This window comes from Amblyomma maculatum, chromosome 1 (genome assembly GCF_055883805.1).
Source record: "Amblyomma maculatum isolate TAMU_Amacu chromosome 1, ASM5588380v1, whole genome shotgun sequence".
Classification (NCBI taxonomy): Eukaryota; Metazoa; Arthropoda; class Arachnida; order Ixodida; family Ixodidae; genus Amblyomma; species Amblyomma maculatum.
Genome location: NC_139344.1, coordinates 36,651,665 through 36,674,236, shown reverse-complemented (window position 1 = coordinate 36,674,236; position 22,572 = coordinate 36,651,665). Strand labels below are relative to the sequence as shown.

The following is a 22,572-nucleotide window of genomic DNA, read 5'->3' as shown; positions in this document are numbered from 1 at the left end:
TACACAACTAAAATGTGTTCTGGTGTTTTTTGAAGATAACATCTTTGACACTGAATGGCACTGCGATCCTTGCTGCTTTTTAATGCTTGTGCCAGATGATGTGCCTTTAACCTTTTTTGAAAATTGAGCATTGGAAAAGTGACAAATAGAAGTCTTGATCATCTAGTATCAAAGAGAAACAAACAAAGGTTGAGGGGAAGCCCTACTTCGGAAGGAAACATTTCAACAAGACTTCTCTTCGGCCCAGGTGAAGACATATCCTCTTGTTGAAATGCTTGCTTGCGAACTGAGGCTGAGTCAACTGCAAACTGAGTCAAGCTTGCCGCAGAGCATCTTTTTGTCCCCGCTCCTTGCATTTTCCTGTAAATATGCATGACCGCAGCGCTGGAACATCTGATTGAAAGGAACGCCACACGAGAGGCAACGGGTGAGCTTGAGTTTCAACAGTTGTGGCTTGATGCTTATCCAGCCTTCTTCACGGTTGACACACTTCTGCTGGCCGTCAACGCAGCGCTCGTATTCGTCAACGTCCATGAGGCGGCCACGTACAAGGTGGACTACAAGATTGAGCTGCCAGCTTGGTCTTACAAGCGCCAGCAGGTGCTGCAGGCGAGGCTTTATGGAAGCAGAGGAAGGAAAGCTGTTGATCCGATAATGCTTCTCTGGTGGTTGATGCCCTGCTACACGAAGGACTTTCCTCTAGCCACCCATCCGGTCCAACGAGACACCAACCAGCTCTCTGTCTGCTTTGGTACACCAGGTGAGGGTAGTGAATGGCCATTCCACGAGTACGGCTGCGGTCGTCTCACTCCGCTGGCAACAATACCTCCTTCTTTACATGCCATGCTTCCGATTGGAGCTGCTGGCATCCGATGGACACCGGCTCCGTCGATCAGGAATTAGCGTTCCGTTGCTCCTACAAGGCGCCTCACTCTGTGCCAGCCTCACACTCAAGATGGTTATCCAGGACTATTCCCTGGCATAGCGCGTGGTTGGACAGCTCTCGCCGCGGTGAATTCAAGGCTCCCTTTTCTGCTAAGGTGCCGTCCGAACCATCTGGACCGATGTGGCTGCAGGCTACAAGAAAAGCAAGATCCGAGAGCACTGAGGATTTATACAGAAGATTCTGACATCCTGTAATGCGCCACAGCCTTGAAGGCAGAACTTGTCTTCGATGTCCTCGACCAGATGGTGCTCATGTCATATTTCGTGCGATGTATTTTGAAGAAAATTCTCCTAGGAAATTATCTCGTTCGAATACACGAAAAAATGCTTCTTTGGCAGCATTTGTGGAGTCGCAGCATTTTATTGTATTCCACTATTTGTACATGAGGCGAGCACAGGAAGTAAGAGTCAAATTGCGGGGCGTGATATTTTGACATGACATTTCTGAATCTCAGTCATTGGTTTTACTGTATATTTAAAAAGGAAAAAAGGAGGGAGACGATCACTTTACTTTTAGCTCAGTGCACCTAATAAACTATCGCATGCATTTGCGTACGTGACAGATATATCAGTGGGCGTCGCTGTGCATGCAGTAACCAGGGTGGATGTCTGCCATAATGGCATGACCACTTGATTCTACAGTTGACAGAAGCAATACTATCCACGGCGGAAATGGGCAGGTGAGGAAGACTAATTTCAATAGACTTTAGGTGGGCGCAAAGCAATTCCAAGCGAATGCAACATATTAACTATAGGGTGGGGGACTAGTGAAAAAAAAAAATGTATAACTAAAAATCAAAAAAGCATACACTAATATACGCATAACAAATATTTTGATAATGTGTATTGTCAAAGAGTTAGGCTATTTTATTAAATAACTTACTTTCTTAAATTTTAAAACATTTTTGTTGCGCCCTCTCTTGATGACTGAGTGTTGCATCCACCTTGTTGAAACTTTGCAGCCCTTTTTGAGGTGCTTGCTCCATGATGAAGAATAAGGTCACGAAGAAGAAAGTCTGCGATATCAGCGGCAGTACTTGTAGGGAGTGCGCATTACAGTGTACCGGGTGGCATAATCTGTGGCTACTGCAACCCATGTATTGCCAGACGTGGACTCGGGAAAAGGTTCGAGGAGGTCGAAGGTGACATGGTAGAACGGCTTTGGAGGGATGTTGATGGGCTGAGGAAAGCCAGCAGGAGCAGATGCAGGCTGCTTTCGACGCTGACACTTAATGCAAGCACCAATGTAACAGCGGACTAAGCGGTAGAGGCCAGGCCAGAAGAACCGACGACAGATGCGATCGTACATGCGAGTAATGGCTAGATGGCTAGCAGTCGGGAGATCATGGAGAACGACTCTTCTTACGTGCTTGTGGACTACTAGGAGAAGGTCAAGACCAGTGGGCTGAAAATTCTGGCGGTATAAAATGCCGTCAACGAGAGCAAAGCGATTCAGTGAAGGGTCAATTTGGGGGGACGTTAGGTGATCAATGATGGAGAGAACCTCCGTGTCCCGACGCTGTTCTTCACCAATAGTTGTAAACGGTGACAGAGAGAAAATGCAATGGCGCATGCACTCATGGGAGTATCAGTCTGGGCAGCAGGGTATCTATTGAGAGTGACAGTCAGCATCTTTGTGCAACCGACTGGACTTGTAGAGCACAGCGTAGTCATACTCATGAAGTCGCAATGCCAAACACCTGAGGCGACCAATAGGATCCTTCAGAGAAGAAAGCCAGCACAGTGCATGATGATCAGTGACAACTGTGAATGGCCTGCCGTATAGGTAGGGTCGAAATTTTCGAACAGTCCAGACCAGGGCCAAGCACTTTCGTTCTGTAATGGAGTAGTTCTCTGAATGCGTGAGGAGGTGGCTGGCATAGGTAATTACACGAATTCTGGATTGGCACTGGGAAAGGATAGCTCCGATGCCATGGCCCCTGGCATCAGTAGAGACTTCTGTGTAGGAGCCGACACCGGTGTGGTGGTAAGATTTCTTATAAGCTGGGCAAAAGCTTGACTTTAGGGGGGCCCCCAGTAAAAATTTACATTCTTTTTAAGATCTGTGAGCGGCTGAGCAATGTCGGCAAAATCTTAAATGAAACTATGAAAGTAGGAATAAAAACCAAAAGAAACTGCGGACGTCATTGCTCGAACGGGATGTCTCTCATAGCTTAGATATTGTCTGGATCGAGACGAACCCCCGTAGCATCATGACATAACCTAGTATATTGAGCTGACAGGCAGAACAGCATTTTGAAGAGCTGAGCTGTAGCCCGGCAGAACATTATAGAGGTTGGCCATGTGGGATGAAAACGTGAGTGAAAACACAATTACATCGTCTAGGTAGCACAGGCAAGTGGACCATTTAAATCCTTGCAGCAAGGAATCCATCATGCATTCAAATGTGGCTGGGGCATTGCGTAAACCGAAAGGCATAACCTTAAACTGATATAGGCCATCTGGAGTGACAAACGCAGTCTTCTCACGGTCCTGGTAATCCACTGCAATTTGCCAATAGCCAGATCGTAGGTCGATGCAGGAGAAGAATTTGGCACCGTAGAGGCAATTCAGGGCATCATTGATTCGAGGAAGCGGATAGACATTTTTTTTAGTGATCTTATTCCGGTGACGGTAATCTACACAGAAGTGCCACGAGCCATCTTTCTTTTTGACCAAGATGACGGGCGAAGCACAGGGTTGTAAGAGGGCTCAATAATGTTCTCCAGAATTTTTGTCACTTCTGCCTGGATTACCTGTCGTTCTGCATGGGAGACCCGGTATGGTCGGCGGCGGATAGAAGGAGCGTCGCCGCTGTCAATGCGGTGCGTGACAGCAAGAACTTGGCTGAGCGTGCTGTTATAAAGGTCGAAGATGTCAGAACTCGAGAAGCGCATGCAGCTGACAAGATTGGGCAGAGAGCAAATCGGAGGGCATCATTGCCATGATCGCGTCAGTCACAGTAGGGTCGTCAGCAGGGTGTGCAGAAGCTGGGGCCTGCTCAGTATCCAATGGGGCAACTTGGCAGGAGCCAAGAGGTGAGAATGTCGCCACGCATATGCCAACTGGAAGCACTTGGGCCAAATAGCAGAAGTTGATCAGTGGCAGTGACAGTGTTCCTCTTGACTGTAGCGACGCTATGGGAAAGTGTAACGTTGCGGCGTAACAAGAGATCAGAAATAGGCGTAATTATACTCAGTTTCGTACATCAAGTGCAACACTGCCAAAGCTACAGCTCTTTTTTGTGCTCTCCGAATCCGCGATGAAAAATAGTGCCTGCTCTGTACAAGAGGAAATAATAGTTATTTTATCTGCAAGCTTAACACATCTTACATTTGCCATAAACTTCATAAAGAGCACCTTTTTTAGGGAGAAAGGATTGGATCCGGTGAATTTGCTTTTTATGTCGTTTTCGTTCGTGTCAAGTTTTCGCTGCCCCGCAACCTTGCCAGTTGTGCCACTAGATGGCGCTGGCTGTGCCCTCTGTGCTGCGCATCTCTTTTTGAGAAAATGGTTCTTCGGTGAGCATTTTTTCTATAAGATCCGCACTGCAAAGATGTTTAGGCATGCGAAGCAAGTTATTGCAAATGTGTATGCTCGGAATAGAGCCCGTTTCTGCAGGAACCACTCGGCCACAAACGAGCGCGTAGTGATAAGCCTTTTTTTCTTGCAGACTACTTGCGTAGCTTTCACTGCGTTGCACCTGATGTATGAAACTGAGTATAAGTATCCACCATCGGGGACAGATGAGGTAGAACGCAAGGTAACAAATGAGGTGGCTAGTGAGGGAAAAGAACCTTGGTTGGGCGAATACAGGTGAGGAGAATGCAGTGGTTCAGCATCGATGATTGGAAGATCTATGCAGTCGATCAGGGCACAGTGTTCTGATAGAAAGTCGCGACAGAGGATGAGGTCATGGGCACAAGGGTTCAAAACAGTGAACTGCACAGGGAGGTCATGGCCAGCAACATTAACGCAAGCGGTGCAAAGTCCGTCAACACTAACCGTTCCACCGTCCGCGGCACGCACCCGAGATCGAGCCGGCGCGAGAACTTTACGTAAATGACAACGAAGGTTCGCACTCATAACGGAGATACTATGCGCTCCGGTGTATACAAGCGCACCCACGAGGACACCCTCATCACAAATGTCTAGCTGGCTCAAATGGGAGGTCTGTAGAGGGTTTTAGGGTCTGGTCATGGATGCAGCATCACCTCCGAGAGCTGCATCATTTAGTTTTCCAATTCAGATCGGCCGTACAAGGCAGCAGCCGAGGAACGAGGGGGCTGTGAGGATCGAAAACGGGAGCTGGCAAACTCGTTGGCCGAATATGACTGGTTAGGCTGTGATCGGGGCGGAAAACGGGGCGGCATTTCTGGACGATAACTGTAGGAAAATTTGGTGCAAGGAGTCTGAGACTAGGTATTGTGGCAATGCCGGGAAATGTGACCAACACAAGAACAGTTGAAGCATATTGGTCGATTATCAGGTGTCCGCCGCTCTGCTGGGTATTGGTAGTGACAAAAATACGGGGCTCGGGGAAGGAAAATATTTGTGCGTGGTGGCCGGACACTGGGTTGTGCGAGAACAAACAGTAGGCGAGAGGTCCAAGTTCGCAAGTTCTTCACCCACAACCACTTGAATAAAAAACATCGGGCAAGGGCTGACTAGGGACAGTGGATTGAGGTGGTGCAGGTGCACTGGCCTCCATTTCGTGGTGAACAATTTGGGTGATGACGTCGGTGATGTTACGGGGCGAAGCGGAATGTGAGCTAGGCGGTGACTGCTGCACAACACACGAAGATGTGTCGGCCGTATGGGGAAGGCGCTGAAACTGAAAATATGTGCCGGCTCTTTGCCTGCTCGAGTGAGTGAGCGAGTAAACTTTATTAAATGCTTAATTTTATCTTCGCCTCTTCAGCCGAGGCTGACGAGTGATTGGTGCCCCCACTCCAGGGCACCACTGGCCTTTGCCAGCTTGCGAGCTCTTGTGACAAGGTAGAGCTGAGCCTCCGGGTCAGAGCTGGCCAGCAAAGCCTCCCACTGCCTTTCATTTGGATTTGGAACTGTTTGTATTTCATGTGCACTGCATTCCCATGTTATGCGGTACAGGGTAGGGATCCTCTCGCACCATGGGCATTCGTCTTTGAATGTAGTGGGATGCATCGAGTGTAATATGTGTAAATTAATGAAGGTGCCCGTCTGCAGCCGCCTCAGATTTACGGCCTTCTCGTTGCCGAGTTTTTCATGTGGCTCTGGATATACTTTCCGCAAGCCTCTGTAGTGCTGTAGTATTATGGTGTCATCATCATCAGCCTGACTATACCCACTGCAGGGTGAAGGCCTCTACCATATTTCTCCACTTAACCCTGTTCTGTGCTAGCTGCATCCACTTGACCCCTGCGAACTTCTTAACGTCATCCGCACACCTAACTTTCTGCCGCCCCTTGCTACGCTTTCCTTCCCTTGGAATCCAGTTTGTTACCCTAAGCGACCATCGGTTATCCTCTCTTCGCACTACATGTCCTGCCCATGCCCATTTCTTAACTTCCAGTAGAATGTCGGTAACCTGAGTTATTTCTCTGACCCACTCTGCACGCTTCCTATCTCTTAATGTTACCCCTACCATTTTTCGTTCCATAGCCCTCTGGGTTGTCCTCAACTTAAGTAGAACTCTCTTGGTTAGCCTCCACGTTTCAGCCCCATAGGTGAGTACAGGTAAGATGCAACTGTTATATACTTTCCTCTTTAGCGATACCGGTAAGCTGCTAGTCATAATCTGAGTGCTTGGCAAATGCGCTCCATCCCAATCTTATTCTTCTTGTTATTTCCTTTTCATGGTCCGGATCTGCGGTTACTACCTGTCCTAAGTAGACATATTCGCTTACTACTTCCAGTACTTCGCTACCTAATGTAAACTGCTGTTCCTTTCCGAGGCTGTTGAACATTACCTTAGTCTTCTGCATATTGATTTTCAAGCCTACCTTTCTACTTTTCCTGTCTAGGTCACCAATCATTATTTGCAGTTCATCCCCCGAGTTGCTTAGCAAGGCAATGTCATCAGCAAATCGCAGATTACTGAGGTATTTCTCCATCTACCCTTATCCCTAACTGCTCCCATTCCAAGTCTCTGAATACTTCCTCTAAGCAAGCTGTGAATAGTACTGGGGAGATTGTGTCTCCTTGCCTAACACCTTTCTTTATGGGAATTTTGTTACTTTCTTTATGCAGAACTATGGTTGCCATGCAGCCACTATATATATCTTCCAGCACTTTCACGTACGGCTTGTTTACCCCCTGATTTCGCAATGCCTGCATCACCGTCGAGGTTTCCACTGAGTCAAATGCTTTTTCGTAATCAATGAATGCTATGTATAAGGGCTGGTTATATTCCGAGCATTTTTCTATCACCTGATTGATGGTATGGATATGATCGATAGTAGAGTACTGTTTCCGAAAACCTGCTTGATCCTTTGCTTGATTGCAGTCTAAGGTTGTCCTGATTCTACTAGTGATATCCCCCCGTCCTTCAGCAAATCTGTAGTTATCTGATCCTCTCCAGCTGATTTCCCCCTTTTCATAGTTTCTAATGCTTTCTTGACCTCGTCCTTCGTAACTGGTGGAACGCCTGACTGTTTTTCCCTACCGTCAATCTCCTTACGGTCCTGACTACTTTGGCTACTGTAGAGATCTCGGCTACTTTGACTATCTTGTCCATATTCGTGATGACGTTGCCCTCCTTGTCCCTTATCGCATACATCTGGTTTTTGCCTATGCCCATTTTCATCTTTACCGCTTTAAGGCTTCCCCCGTTCTTTACAGCATGCTCAATTTTTTCCATGTTATACTTCCTTATATCGGCCACCTTGCGTTTATTGATTAGCTTTGATATTTCGGCCAATTCAATCTGGTTTGTTGGATTGGAAGCTTTCATACTCTGGCATTTCTTATTCAAATCTTTCGTCTCCTTAGACAGCTTACCGGTATCCTCTCTCTAGCTATCCTACCGCCTACTTCTACCGCACATTCAGTAATGATATCTCTGAAATTATTGTTCATTGCTTCTAGGGTAATGGTGTAGTCGGGGTTAAGCGGAATCGGGTCCTCTGCCGCGAGACTGTTGGGCACACGGTAGGTTGTATGTCCTCGGGCTACCCTGTCTGCGTACGAATTTCCTGTGATCCCAGTGTGCCCCGGAATCCACACTAGTGTTTGAGTGTATGGTTTTGTTGGCTTGCTTGTGGAAGTCAGGATTTGGTATGCTGTCTTAGATATCTTGCCGCGCTGAAAATTTGTGCATGTGAATTGAGAATTCGGCTCCGCTGTTTCTCTTCCCAACCTAATGGCCAGTGCGATAGCCATTTCTTCTGCCTCGGTGATCGTACAGTTTTGGATCGAAGCGCCAACTACCTCCCGGCCCTCACAGTCCGAGACCGTGGCTATCGCCCACTTTGCGTTGGTTTCCTATAAAGCTGCGTTGGTGAACCTCGACGTGACTTGTTGGCTGAATGCTTTCTCATAATACTCTGCCCTCGCCTACCTCCTTCCCGGGTGTAGGCGGGGGTCCATATTTTTCGGTATGGGCTGAACTCGGTACCAATTTTTGACTTCCCGCAGTATCTCTGTTGTCCTGTTATAAGTCTGTAGGTGTGTGCTGTATCCCAGCCTTTCCAGCACCCATCTTCCCGTCCTCGTTTGCAGAAGTCTGTTCAGCTGCGACTTGATCTGGGCTTCTGCCAATCCTTGTATTGTATTGTGTACACCCAGAGCTGGCAGCTTGTGGTTTGGCGTTCTTGAGGAGATTGAGTGCAGTCTTGATCGCCATTTTGATGATGGCGTCCACTCTGTCTTCCTCTCCTTTGTTCATATTGAAGTAGGGTAGAGTGTACGCCACTCTGCTGATCACGAGGCTCCGGACTAGCTTGAGTGTGTCTGGCTGCTTCATTCCCATCTTTTTGCTGGTCACCCACGCTATCATTTAGGTGACCTGCTGAGTCGAGGTCTTAAGCAAATTAAGAGTGTGTTGGCACCTTTGACTCGATCAGAGCCACATCCCCAGGATCCTCACGGCTGTCTTTTCGGGGTCTCTCCTTGTGGCCTTGGTCTGTGGGAACAGAGCGGTTGCCCTTCCCTTGCCAGAATCTGATCAGTTCTGATTTCCCTGATGAGCATTCCAAGCCCCTCTGCATTAGATATTCTTCTATGACAGATGTTGCTTCTTGTGATTTTACTTCCTTCTCCTTGAGCGATCCTGTGGTCGTCCAGATGGTGACATCATCCACGTACATAGCGTGCTGTATGCCCTCCACCTTCTCGAGGCACCTCGCCAGGCCAATCATTGCCACGTTGAAGAGCATGATGGACGAAATGACTGGTCCTTGAGGCATCCCTTTGTTGGGCAGGGAGAAGATCTCTGTTTCTATGTTACCAATCTTGATTTCGACCGTCCAGATACTCAGAAAGCTCCAAATGTACTTGTAGACTCTCGTTCCACAATTAATGTCTGCCAGACCATCCAAGATCCCCTAGTGACTAACATTATCAAATGCATCTGTGATGTCCAGTGCCAAAACCGCGTGTTCTGCCGAGCGCGGGATACCCGTCAGGACCTTTTTGATCAGCAGGAGAATGTCCTGGGCTGATAGCTTTTCCCTGAAGCAAAATATGATGTCCGGCATCTGAGTGCTCTCCTCCAAGTAATTTTGAAGTCTTTTGCTGACAACCCTCTCGAAGAGATGGCACTCCTTGATGAGGTCACTCACAGTATCAGAGTCCTTGCAGAGGAGGAAATAGAATGCATCGTCTGCGCTGCCTTTTAAGATATGGCCCACCTTTGCAGATTCCGTCATGGAGCTGTCGACCTGGTGACATAAGGCGAGCATGTCTTGAATGTAGGTGACGTAGCTTTCAGTTGGAGACTGCACACGAGACTCAAGGTGCTAACTGGCTGCAAGCTTCAAAGCATCTGGTGGTCCCAAGCTTTTCTTTGAAGATGTGCCAACTCATTAATTGTCCTCGTGGGTGTCGTACCATTGCCTTGGTGTGCCAGACAAATATAAAAATTATGTTTGCCAGCATTACGGTGGGGTCCCACCTGTTGTGGGTGCTGACACGTTCGTACATCAAGAGCCATGTCGACATTATCACCTGAGGCACCGGAAAAGGTGTCGGGGTAACGAGGATGAGCCGTGACCATGAACGTAGGGGCTTCGCGAGTCGCCGGGTTGGTAATGGTGGCACGGTGTAGCGGCCACTGCGAAGCTCTGTGGTGCAATAAGCCAGGACGTGGAAGATGGGAAGGCTGCACCTCCACCAAGATGTTAGTGGCAGGAGGCATTCACACTATGTAAACAGTGTTACACTCACACAGAACAGGACACAAGCACAGGGCGTACCGGACATCAAAAATACAGACCGCTGCCAGGGATTCGGGCCCCGAGCACGCGCCAAGTGCATACACCGCGCACACACACTTCATTTGTCTCATCTTCGATGAGCAGACCCGTAGCAATATCATTGATATAGATAAGAAAAAGTGTAGGCTCTAATATGGATCCCTGGGGAACGCCTGAACAAACATTCAAGGTGTCTGATTTAGCATTTTTTACCTCGACACATTGAGAATGGCCTGAGAGGTGACGATCCATGAAACTGTTTTTGAATTAATACCAATAAGACTGAGCTTCTCGATTAACTTACAATGTGGGACAAAATCAAACGCCTTTGCAAAGTCAATAAACACTGAATCCACTTACTTCCTCTTTTTTGGACATGGCAGACGCTTTAACAGTATGCGAGATAGGTGCTCTCTGGTGCGACTCTTGCCTTGGTGGTATGCATAAAGGTACAGTCAAACCTTGATATAACGAACACGCATATAACGAATTATTGAATATATCGAACTCTTCCAAAATATTTTTGTCAAACATGTATTTTCAACCTCCCATAGCGAACGCGGTTCGTTATAAAACGGATATAACGAACTTCGCAATGCCAAGCAATACCTCACTTTAATAGCAGGAGGCAGGCTTCGTTACACTACAAGTGTGTTGTGCGGCACAGCAAACGTTCAGGACTACCTCGCAGGCGCTGACAGCGCCACAGATGCCACGTCGGCATTTTGACAGCCAAAGAAATCGTTTGCATCTCACTACCGCTGACAGCGCCGCTTCAGCAGCGGCGCGATCAAATGTTGCTTTTGCCTTTTGCGTCTTTTGCATTTTAGTGTTCGCAGCGGCGTTGCCGTTGTAGCGTTCGGTGGAGGTTGCGTCAGTGGCCGTGTCGGGTGTGGTGCGCGGGTGTGCGTAGTGCTGTGATGGCAGTGAACATGAAAAAAAGAGCAGCACTAACGTTAAAGACCAAGTTCGAGATAAAATCAGCACCTTCAAGGCAGTTTACAAGAGAACACTGATTGACACTCTTCTCGTGAAGCTTCGTATCAAGCAGGACTTGAAGATCAACTTGCTGGGAGCATTAAAGTCGCATGGGACAACGTGAAAGGCGAAACGATTGCCAACTACTTTTAGAAGGCAGGTTTTGTTCCAGCGGAGGCCCGTGCATCAAGTGACGATGGGGACGATCATGATGAAGCAGAAGCAGAGCTCCGCGAGCTCGATGAGGCCTGGAACGATTTTTCGCGTCTTGTTGTGACATGCCCACAACAATGACTGTAGAAGACTTTGTAGGCGGCGATGACATCGCAGCGACCACAGCTGTACTGACTGATGCCAAAATCGCTGCCGAAGTTTCTGAACATCCCGCAGACGAAGCTCAGGCTGACCCTGCAGACGATGAGAATGTTCCGACTTCACAAGAGGCGCTTGCTGCATTGGATTTACTGCGCAGCCACTGCAGTGCTATTGAGGGCAGTTGGTTTGCCATTGTCGAGTGTTTGCAAACTGTAAAACAGGGCGTGATACGGAATGCGATCAACACAAAAAAGCAGGTCGCGATAACGCATTTTTGTGCGTGTAAATAAATGGACGTGACCCAAGCAAGCACCCTCTCAGTTGCTGTGCCTTCTCTGATTGAATTTTGCTGCTCTTGCATGTATTTTCTACAAAATTTTATATTACGAATTATGGATATAGCGAACTATTTTTCTATTTTTTAACTGTTCATTATAACGAAGTTTCACTGTACTTCATGTCAGCTGGTCACCTGTAGATTAAGAAAATATAGGGACACTTGAAACATTCTCACAAAGTCTGAAGCTATGATATTACACAACGTTTTAACCAAACCCAACGGAAGCGCCTGCATGAATTTCAGGCTGCGGGTTTTACTCGAGGTCCAAATGCCCTGGAAGGCTAATTTCGATGTTACCCTCTCATCTCAATAGGTAAAAAACAGTCCATAGTGGGTCGGGCCCGGCCCATTCATACCTCTATCACAGAGTGTGAAGTGATGCTTTGTAGCCTTCCTCGAATCTAAACCTTGCTTTGTGTCAGTTAAAAATTCCAGTTCAATGGTTGAACTATTTCTGCAGCATTGAACCACCATTACTTTTTCGTTTTATATTGTGACATACCAAGCATAGGAAGCCATGTTTTCGATAAGGAGCCGCTGAAGGCTGACGTAAACATGGTCCACCTCTACAGTGAAACTGATCTTGGCAAAGTAATGGCAAAGTAAGAACACTGGCACGCTGGCATGTGTGGGAAAGTTTTCTATTAAGATAGTTAGACTCATTAAATTATCAGATAAGGCAACCGAGGTTTCAATTGCTAACACAAGAGGCGAACTCCATCTTAAAGTAATATGCTTCGTGTACTTTTCTGCTGAGTTTGGATGTGCACTTCTTCAATATTGTCATTTCGCGTAACCGAGGCGCACGCATCGGTTCTGTGAAACAGAACCGTGGCATTAGCGACAATAGACGACCAGTTGCCCACCCCCCGCCTGTGTGCCTACTCCTGCGTGGTGCTCTTAAAGGGGTTATGAAATGAATAAAATGAAGTAAAGCAAATCAGTCGAGAGATAGGTACTCCCTCACAAGTCAATTCATCGCAAGAATTTTTCAGCTAGCTTCATTAACACAGAAGATATCGGCGATTAAAAATGGCCCTCCTCCTCTACCCCCTTAACTCAACACTTGGAGACACCAGAAAAAAACGAAGAAAACAGCTCGGGAACTCTGCCCCGCCCACGAAGCGTCATCGGGTGACGCTCGGTTCTCAGACTTTCGGTTGTCGTGCCTGTTTTCCCGAGCGTCGCCCACGCATTCATTGGTCTCTGCCTTTCCCGTCGCGTCTGCGTTTGCATAGCTTTCAACCTTGTCTCATGTCTTCCTCAGCGGCCGGTTTCTTCAGTTTCTTGACCTCTTGGAATTGTGTGCGACAGCAGCCCTAATGACTCTGGTCATTTGCGAGCGCATGTCTGCGAGCTGCTGTCCATACACACCGGCGGCTGCTGGGGAAGAGCACTTTCCTTCATTCAGCGCAAATTAGTGTGCACTCCTGCCGAGTTCGGCTTTCTACAAGACCCCTTCTTGCCTCGCACTGCCAGGATCAGTCTCCGGTGTCAGTAGCTTTGATACAGTCTTCTGTGGTTTGACCAACGGCGGCCGGTCTCCTCAGGGAGTTGATGCAATAACATTAGCTCTGTATAGATGCTGGCAGACGAGCGTGCGAGTTGCATGCGTGCAAACATGACGCCGTCGTTTTTAGCCAGGAGCGCTTTCATGATGGTCGGCGAAAGGCATCTCTTGTGGTGCATAACGAATGGAATGTATACACATATCATCGGCGAGAGCACGGACTGATGATCGCTACAAAGTATGGATATCGATTACAAGTGAGCACGAAGTATTCATCTGCGAATCTTAAAAATTGAGATTAACAAAAAGGATAGAGTGGGCTTTTTTTTTTTTTTTGAAGTCCTTTCACACATCGTTTAGGAAGTGTCAGTGCGTAACATGCATGTGTGTTTTATCTCATGTGTACGCATCGTCTGAGCCAGAATCGATGGCGCAAAACATCAGCAAAGTAGCTCGGCACATGCATTTTGGCAGCGCAGGTTGTCACCGATTTCTGCAGTCACACGCAAGAATCGTAAATAGGAGCACAAGAGCGGCTACGCTAGAAGCAGCGAAGCGGGCGATTCCAAAACACCGTCCGCCATGGCTTTGATGCAAAAGAAACAAGGCCTAACGATGATCAGGGAGCAGGGCACGACCGGAGTGCCGGTGGCCGCAGTGCTCGCGGACGGCATCTCTGCGGTAACCTGGCGGCATCCGGTGCTACACTTAAGCAGTGCGAATTTATGTACTTTCGCAATGAAGCTGAGGGCAGACCATTTTTAATGCACGTTCCATTTAATTATTAACACGTACAAATGGTTGATGCTGCAAAGACGAGACGGGACTACAGTATGCTGCTGCGCCATCGGTCTGTACACGAAGGTTGATGCTGCCCATTTGATGTGCTGCTCCTGATATATGATCTGAAGCAGATGTGCACAATCAGTAGGTGTTGAATCGGACCAGCTCATGCTCTTTTCGCGCTCCGGCGCAGACGTGCACTTTCAGTCATGACGCCATCATCATCTCGGTAACATGGCGAACTGAACCGCCAAGCTCAAGGGTTCATGCACACATTGCATGCAGCACTCGAGCAGACGGCTTTTGCAGCTACCGAAAGTGTGCCAGTGACGTAATGGTCATCGCGGCTGCAGCCAATGGCAGCTGTCGCGACCTGTCACTCTCGGTACTTGTGACGTCGGTACTCACGGCAGAATAGTTCCAAATCTCACCACCACGTGAAAACCGAGCATCCTGCGAATTTAAAAAAACGCAGTTTTTAAAAATTAATAATAAATCACCGCCTTTGTTGCAAGGAGTTGTACTTTGGGGAAATGCTCGGAAGCATTCGTTCTACACACTCAAAACGTTTATGCAAAACGTATATGTCCTATGTAGCTTCTGACACAGGACAGCAGTACTATCTGGTAAACGACGGTACTCTCCCACGGGACGAACCTGCCTACGTGCTTGATGCTGCATTCCTGCTTGTGATTTCCCTGCACCATATCACACACGTCAGCCAGGTTTTTTTGGTGCAGTAAAGAATACTAGGACGTCATCTTTCTAAGCCAAGTTTTTTGAGCAGTGGGAAAGTTGATGGTATGGGTCTTGTACCTTGCGCTTCTTCACTGTGGTGGTGCTTCTCTACACCCCTAGCATCACTGGCAAGGGCCTCTTGAACAGAGGTGACCACCTCACAAGGAAATCCTGCATTGATCAGTGTTTGTAGCCAGACACCCACACTAAGCCTCATTTCATGTAGGCAGGATTTGTCAAGAGTGGCATGCAGGTAGTTTTTAGCAATACCTTTCTCAAGAAACCTGGAATGAGCTGACTGGTGGTTTAAAATATCTTCTTTTTTAGCGAGGCTGATACATCCAGCAGGCTTGGTGGTGGTGGTTAGTGGATTTAACGTCCCGAAGCGGCTCAGGCTACGAGAGACGCCGTAGTGGAGGACTGAAAATTTCAACTACCTGAGGTTCTTTAACGTACACTGACATCGCACAGCACACGGGGGCTTTGCTTTTCGCCTCCATCGAAAAGCGGCTGCATAGGCCGGGATTTGATCCCACATCCTTGGGCACAGTAGTCGAGCGTCCTAACCCCTGTGCCACCCTGGCGGGCCAGCAGGCTTGGATTTTGCGGACAACATTAGATATATCTAAGAACTGCAATCATCCTTGCGCTGGCATCTCATAGGTGAAGCTACACCCGAAAGCGTATTCGGCAAAGATTTGTATAACCTGACTGAGCACTGTCGTACACCCTCAAGCGTGAGTGTCATAAGATACGACATTACGATTGTCGGGCATTATGATGCATGAAACTTATTCTGACTACAGAACAGATGCTATAAATCAAATAAAGAATTTTAAAGAACCTTACTCCGGTACAGGCCTTCAACAGGTTAACACGAAATGCAGACACACTGGACTTTGTATACTGGAAATGACACAACTCTTTCGTGACATTGTGCTCAATGCTATTGGGTGCAAGCGCCACCACTGGAGCGAACACTGCTAGCGTCGACCTAGGGGAGCAAGTTGGATCACGTGACTCCTCTTACTGCTGCTGAAGCAGACGCTGGATTGAATTTGTGCGTTTTAAAAGCTAATAGTCACGTTTATTTCTGTAGTTTGAGTTGATATATAGTGCCAGCCTTGCACTTTTTGATCTTACATCGTGATTGAGGCTGCTGAAGTTTATTTAAGCTGTTGCTATGGTACGTTATTGCTCTGTACCCGGACATAAGCGAGGGAACCCGGCGCAAGCTCCCATTGCTACCCAAAACATAAGCTCACAGAACCTTCCTTAATCAAAATTTGAATGGGCAAATCAGCAAGTCATCATTCTCATGATGTGCGCAGCAGACATTTCAGCGAGTGAGATTTCATCCATAGAGTTGGCATTAAGAGTTCAGTGAGCGGCAGAAGAAATGGCACATGAGCTTTAATTTGCGCTTACCACTTGTGAAACTAACGATACTATTGCTGGAAGGATGGAAAAGATGCTGGCTTCTTCATGGGGCAGTACCTTCCCAAAGAAAGGCAAGATCGTGCGAAGGCCAGAAAGTCTCAAATTATTCTAAATGAAAACGTTGACAAGGAAGTTTTACTGAACTAGATGATTCTGCCGCCTCAGGCAGCTGGTATGCATGGTGAGTTGTCTCAGGCAGCATCTCCAGTACTGTAGTAATTTCAAATGACAGAGTCCGTGAATAAACGGGAGATAGAGCACTGCATGCATGTTGTGATGTGCTGATTGAGATATGCGTAAAAAAAAAAGAATACTGTGCGGGGAAAATAAATATTTGCTCTAGCCTAGAGTGCCAAGGCAGTACTCAGTGCGCAAGAATTCGATGCGTGGTACACACGTCTTCACACTTGCTAAAAAATTAATCCATGTCATCCCCACAGTCAAACTTGTCTGCTCTACTATGTTCAAGGGAGCAGGGGAAAGGTACTGCTTCCGCTGGCGCTATGCGAATGCGCTCAGCATGTCAGGCTCCTGACAGTTCTCTGCTTTTGCAGAGGAATATCCCATTACCTGTGCATTGACTGCTTATACCTGACTGGTTGTGTGGTAGCTTCAGTTGTTGTTTCTTTTTTTTTTTTCATAGCAGCAGAAATTCTGCGCCCGGTGCGCGTCGTAGCAGTAAAGCTTGCCAACTACGGTAACTCTGATTTGGTGAAAAGCTTTTTTGCTGAATGAGTAGGTCTCATACCTCAAAATAAGCTTATACAGGCCCAGACGGAGGTGTATATTAAATAAATAAATGAACGTAATGCTAACGCGCAACTGAACTAGGAAAGCATCCCACAGCAGCAAGTCAACATGTGTTATCCCACTTATTTCGTCATGCGGGCGCTTCCGAGAGGTGGCGCCATGGTATGCCCTCGCACCCAATACATGCCATTACTTCCCAAACGATTTTAAAATGCCTCTGAAGAAAACTGTCTTAATGCTACAGAAATTACAAAAAGAGAGAATGTTATTATTACTTGCCGCACATATTTAATGCATGGTATGACTGTTTTTGCTAAATAACAACAAAGCAAAAAATGGTAAAATAAGAAAACTCATCTTATTTTGCAAACACATCACAAAGATTACATCAGATGTTGAACTGTGGTTTATTTTATTGCGGCTTTTATCAGCACAAATCCAGCTTATTTCCCATTGGGTTTGTTGTGAATTGGGATTTACACAGCTTATGAAAGCTCTATGTGAAAGCCTTGCTCCCCAGACAGTCAGGAAACACCTGATGCATCGACTACTCATGCGAGCTACTCCGGACGGGGGGAAAAAAAAAACGTGTGGCAAGGACGCAGCAAATAAGATCACCCCACCTCAGTCATTTGTGTTTGTTTCTTTTGCGCGTACCCTCTCTTTTGGAGGCGCTTTTTTTTTTCTAAGGACCTGCATTTCCCGGAACAGCAAGAAAAACTTTAGCAGTTAGAAACGGCGGTCCTGAGTACTTCGCCTGTCCCATCATGTTCCGTGAGGCTGGAAACAGCAGCATCGCTCTCTGTGACTCTCTGCAAGGTCGTTTTTAGGCTTTCTTCACCGTGAACACTGGAGCAAATTTTGTGGCTTTCGTTTCTGCTTCTTCGCTGTTTCAAGTGTTTTTCTATTCCCTTCAAAGCCTAACTGTAGCGCCTGTGCCCTCTTCCATTACATCTGTTTTCTATACAACTCAGGCCCAGCGGAAGAGACAGTGTGTGGCCACCCGTGCCTTTAGTATTGCCGCATACATTTGCTTATACAGAAACTATGCTTTTTGTGAAACATTTGTCTTCGCCCCTCAAACTCTGTACGTTTCCCTCCCTCACCCTCGTCCTCACGAATTTTCCAGCGTCAATCCTCCCCCGCCCTCACCTCACCGAATCAAAATCCTCATCAGGTGAGGGTGAGGACGCACTCAAGAGGGTTCACCCTCGTGAGGATGCCCATGTTTGGTGGCGACCGCATTTCGATGAAAGCGAAAAGCTAGGCACTCAAAATTTCTGGGGTCCTCCACTACAGCGTCTATAATCACCTGAGTCGTTTGCTTTAGGATATTAAACCCCATCAACCAACCAACAGAACTGAAAGTTCCTAAAGTGAATAATGCGTCCAAGCAGGCCGCTGCTAGCTCATTGCAATTTTCATAGGTTAATCACGGCTGGCATATACATATATACATATATATATATATATATATATATAATATACATATATATATATATATATATATAATATACATATATATATATATATATATATATATATATATATATGAAGGAAAGAAGCCAACAGTCGGCGAGGCCAAGGAAAGCGTTGGGGATGGTACTTTATGTCGTTTTTTTGTAATGTTTACTTGGATAATCACAGAAATTAGTAATGTAATCTGTTTAGGGGAAAGATAATTAGACACAAAGTAGAAGAAAAAACAACGTGCCGATGGTGGGATCCGAACCCACGACCTCCGAATAACGCGTCCGGTGCTCTTTCAGTCTTGAAGCCATAGGTAGCGTAAGAGGGTTCTAGCACAGCTTTCGCCCTCGCTCTTGATCACGTTTTACGTGACGCTGGCGGTAACAAAGGACGTCCCACGTCCGCCGCTATGGCTGAGGGTGGCGCTGGTGAACACTCTCAAGGTTCGTATACAGACAACATAAATACCCAAGAAAGTAGCAGGGGGGACAGCGGCCGATGTAGCTCAGTTGGAAGAGCACCGGACGCGTTATTCGGAGGTCGTGGGTTCGGATCCCACCATCGGCATGTTGTTTTTTCTTCTACTTTGTGTCTAATTATCTTTCCCCTAAACAGATTACATTACTAATTTCTGTGATTATCCAAGTAAACATTACAAAAAAACGACATAAAGTACCATCCCCAACGCTTTCCTTGGCCTCGCCGACTGTTGGCTTCTTTCCTTCATGTATTATAACGAGCACCCTCATTTCCCCTTGATTGATCTGCTTGTAGCTTACGGGGGTCTCGGTTCTGGCAGTCTTGAAGCCATAGGTAGCCTATCGAGCCGCAGCTATGACGTCTTAGTTGAAAACGATGTCCATTGGTCAGTCTCGCTGTCTGAGGGTGAAAGATGGGTGTCTAACGCTCGCTGCGTGCTTTTCCCTCGCCACGGCCGGACTGAATCCAGCGGCACGCGATCCCTCCAATTTTTTTTTCTTTTCGCACATGCGGAGTGTCACGCCTTACCTCCCGCCAAAAGCGAAGTAGGAAGAGGAATTTGTCTTGCGGAGGCTAGACCACCGGACAGGAGAGTGAAAAACCTTTGCGAGAGAACGGGAGGAGAGAAACACGACAGAATCAGGTGATTGCGGTGGCTGTAACTGCGTTATTAGTTACTCTTTTCAAAAACATTTCGTGGGCTTGCTTTCTGGGGGCGAAGTCTCACAGTCCCCGGGGAAGAAAATATTTGATCGGAGTTGACATTGGGCCTTTAAGTATGATAAGGCGAAAGCCTCGCAAAAGACGCCTCCTCGAGTCATGGCACATACAGTCTACCGCAAATAACATCAACCGGACAATAGGCAACCTCCCTGCTGTATACTTGCAAGGTCTTCGCTCTCTCCTGGCCACTTCACAGAAGAAAAGAAAAAAGTCGGCAGCGAGCACACCTGCACCTGCGGCACCATCACTCGTCTAAACCCCCCTCCTTCCTTCTCATTCCTTTCACACACATCTCACCCCCTCCCCATTCTCCCCCCCCCCCCCCCACCTTCTTCTCCCCCTCGACCATTTTTACTTATAGCTGCACGCAGCCCCACGTCATGCACCCCTGAAGAAGGAGCCGAGCCGGCTCCGAAACGCCGGGTTTTATAAAATAAAAGTGTTGGTTGGAGAAATTTCAAGTTTTATTTAGTTATCAACCCAACCAGACAGGCAAATCTGTCGAAATGTTTAGCTTTCGAAAGCCTTTCCTGCGACACTTTGTAGAGTAAAAAAAAAATAGTAAAGTAGTAGAGTAAAAAGAAAAAAGACAATATAGTCTGTTTTTCTTTTTACTCTGCTATTCTCTTGTTTAGCTGTTTTTTCTTTCTTTTTACTGTTTCTGTTTGTTTTCTCTTATACTACTTTTTTCTGCTTTTAACGTTTACTGATTGTTTTTGATGTTGTAATACAATGATAAGGCCTGACATTGAAGGTTTGCAATATTTTTTGCAGATTTTTGCCCAGTTTTGACCATGGCTATTTCGACGTCGAATTGACTTTTTGGCTCTAATTACCTAATCACTACACATCAATGACATTAAGTACAAAGAGACGTTTTTTTACCACCTACCTCATACAATCATTCTTTTACTCATAAATCAAGTCTTCTTCGACAGGGACAGTGTAACACCCTCTGCGGACGCACGCTTTCTGCGTACACCAATGAGCCTATGAAGGCTTTCGCCTTAAAATATAAGATATAGTATATTGTTTAAAGGAAAAATAGCAAAACGAAAAGCATGAAAATGTGGTTTTTGATGCAAATATTGAATATGGCGGGTTTTGGGAGTTCTTGTAGCAGGTTTTTTTATTTTTGATTTGGCAACACTGGCAGCGTTGACAGCGTGGTTAGGGTAGCCACCGTAGTGTGGAACGTGCGTACCCTGCAAGCAAAAGGTACTGCATGAGACCCACACTCTAAAGCATTGGCTCTGTGAGAGCTACAATCTGTTTGACTCAAAAATACTGAAACACTGTTTCAGATACGACCAAAACAAGCCTCCTGAAGTTGCTGCGGCTGATGCCGAGCATGGATAACTGTCGTCAGTTGCAGATTTCAATGCTGTAGTTGATGATCGCATTATGCTGCTGTGGTGTGGGCTCATTTAAGTCGTCACTGGATACTCCAGAAGCATTTCAGAACATACCAAGTGCCGAGTTGCAGCAAGCATTTGACGGCTAACAGCAAGTGAGGTATGTGCAGTGGTTTCTTTGGACAGTGGTGCAATTGTGGGGAATGGCATATATTGTAAATAGGAAGATAGGGGGCACCAGAGGCGTAGTTGTGCAAAGAACATTTGTGCTGCACACATCAATGGCTTGCTGATTACCTTAGGGTGCAGATTGCCTGTAAGCGGGGAGGGGGGTAAATTTTGCCTCTTGAGCTGCGGAGGGGTATTCGCAGTTGGTGAAAGGCATGGCTTTTCAAGTGCACTTACATTAATGGCTCCCAGCTTGCTTGCAAACCAAAAGCGGCATTTGCTTCTGGAGAGTGAAATTTGTTGCCTCGGGTGCATACGCTGCAATATCGCACGCGCTCAACGTTTGCCGCCGAGTCCTCTGAGGGCAAAGACGCAACTAGGTCACTAGACTTCACAGCAGTTCTAGCAGTTCTCAACACCTACGTCCTGTTTTACACGAGCTGTATGTCACCGGAAGTGAATGTTGCCAAATGTGAACTGTTTCAGCAATTTTTCACAGCCGCCTTGTTCATGCAGTCTGCAAAACATATTTTATCAGGCTGCGACTATTTTTTTTTTTTAACATTCGAAAGCGACTCAGGTTATGAGAGATGCCGTAGTGGACTCTAAAAATTTTGACCACTTGGGGTTCTTTAACGTGCACTGACATCGACAGCACATGGGCGCCTTGCTTTTCTTCTCCATTGAAAAGCGGCTGGCACGACCTACTAGGCTGCGACTCTTCAGGCAGCTTGTGGATGTTGTTCATAAGGACTTGACATTAAAAAATGAGCGTGTTACACGTAGTGACATGCACTTTCCGGGCCAAATTTTGGCCTTAGTCTTGTTCCCGTATGCCATTTGTGCTGCCTGCAGTGGAGGGATATTTCTAGAGGATACAACGTTGGAAGAAATGCTGAAAAGCATTCAAGAACCTCTACTGAACCTTAGGTAGAGAAAAGACTGTTTTTTTCACTCTATGGAGCTGAGGTGGAGTGTCGAGTCGAGACATGAAAGTGAATTGGGCCACAAAGATGAAAGAATTAAAAGCTATTCCACACACAAAACACTCATGTCCTAATGTTAAGTCCTCTAAAAATTCAAAAGCAACCTCTATATTCACAGGCCAGCAGATCATGTTTCCCAGGCTGCATGAAAAGGCAGCTGTGAAAAACAGCTGAGAACGGTTTAATGTCAGGCAAT

At 46.8% G+C, this 22,572-nt stretch overlaps 1 protein-coding gene and 1 pseudogene across 1 annotated transcript in view; both read right to left on the bottom strand.

The window, feature by feature from the left end:
• The window catches only part of LOC146202134 (uncharacterized), a 711,309-nt gene that overhangs the window by 529,828 nt on the left and 158,909 nt on the right, over positions 1–22,572 (bottom strand). The gene's annotated exons all lie outside the window — the stretch shown is intronic.
• On the bottom strand, positions 5,607–9,657 carry LOC146202138 (uncharacterized; annotated as a pseudogene).